Source organism: Carlito syrichta, unplaced genomic scaffold (genome assembly GCF_000164805.1).
Source record: "Carlito syrichta isolate Samal-C Ts95f unplaced genomic scaffold, Tarsius_syrichta-2.0.1 Scaffold306469, whole genome shotgun sequence".
In the NCBI taxonomy this organism is placed as follows: Eukaryota; Metazoa; Chordata; class Mammalia; order Primates; family Tarsiidae; genus Carlito; species Carlito syrichta.
This window is the reverse complement of record NW_007250565.1, coordinates 239,758-241,084: the sequence shown is the minus strand read 5'-3', so window position 1 is coordinate 241,084 and position 1,327 is coordinate 239,758.

Below are 1,327 nucleotides of genomic sequence, written 5' to 3'. Positions count from 1 at the left end.
CGTTCGCCTATCCGTCTCTCCTTCAACACTTCCCACGACCCTTGCGGGGCAGGCCCCCGCAGTCACCAGTCTCTGCGTCCCTCTCTCTGTCTGTCTCTCTCTCTCTCTCTCTCTGGTCACCAGACTCCTTGATGACTTGACTTCTTTACTCTCTGGACTCTCCTCACCTCTCCAATTTTTACTCTTGACTTCCTTCTCACTGTCTTTATGTTTTAATAACATATATATTTTTATCTATAATCTCTCCTACTTTTTTTTTTAAAAAGCAGCATTTATTGAGAGAACAGAAAAGCTCCCACGGGGGAGAGGACATGAGGGCATTTTTTTTTTGAGTTAGAGTCTCACTCTGTCACCCAGACTGGAGTGCAGTGGCCTGCCCAGGTGGGTCTCGAACCCGTGGGCTCAGGCAATCCACTCATCTCAGCCTCCCAAAGGTGCAGGATTACAGGCTGAGCCACCGAGCCCAGCGAGGGCATTTTTGATGAGATAAATTCTTCTATTTAAAATGTCCTTCCACCTTTCTCCTTGGTAAACTACTCGTCCTCTGCTGATTAATATTTCATAAAAATTTATCCCTCCTTATATACCAACAGAAGGATCATTCTTTCTTGCTTTATTTGCTTTCATATTTCTGTCCATTTTTCTATCACGTATAGTCTTAACTTGTTACTTGTTTGCTTCCTCCTGAAAATAAAACATCCTTGTAGTCAGGCACCTTGTTTATTCATCTTTGGTACCCCAGAGCCTAATATGTTTATTGGCACACAGTAGACACTCTGAAAGAAATGAGCTAAGCGCTAAGACTCTTAGAATCAAGAAAACTTGATTTACAGGATTAGATGATAATTGGTGAAAAATCCTGAGAAAGAGGGCAGAAAACAAACAAAAAACAACAATGTATTAGAAAGAGAGTTCTATATACTCACTGGCACAATTAATATTGCTGAGTGAGGCTTTCTGAAGTAATGTTTCATATTAGAAGAGAGGGTAAACTGAATTCAGAATGGGTTCCTGGGAAATCCTCCTTATTGTGGAAAGACAGTCTGTTTGCTTTGAAAAGCAGATGAGCTGATGATCCAAACTGCCAGAGTCCAGCTCCAGCGGGTCAGGGTTTCCTGAAGGAGGGATGGCATCAGCACAGGAGAGAAAACTTGGATACTGACTCTGCTGCAAGCAGAACAAATACCAATCTATTGTCTTTTCCAACTGCTTTTATACCCTACATGTTTTTTGTTTTCAAGGCAATCAGTTTCAATTTAATGAACCAGACAGGCAATGTATCTTTGTTCATCCTGTTTTGATCTTAAAACATTATCATCCTAAATAT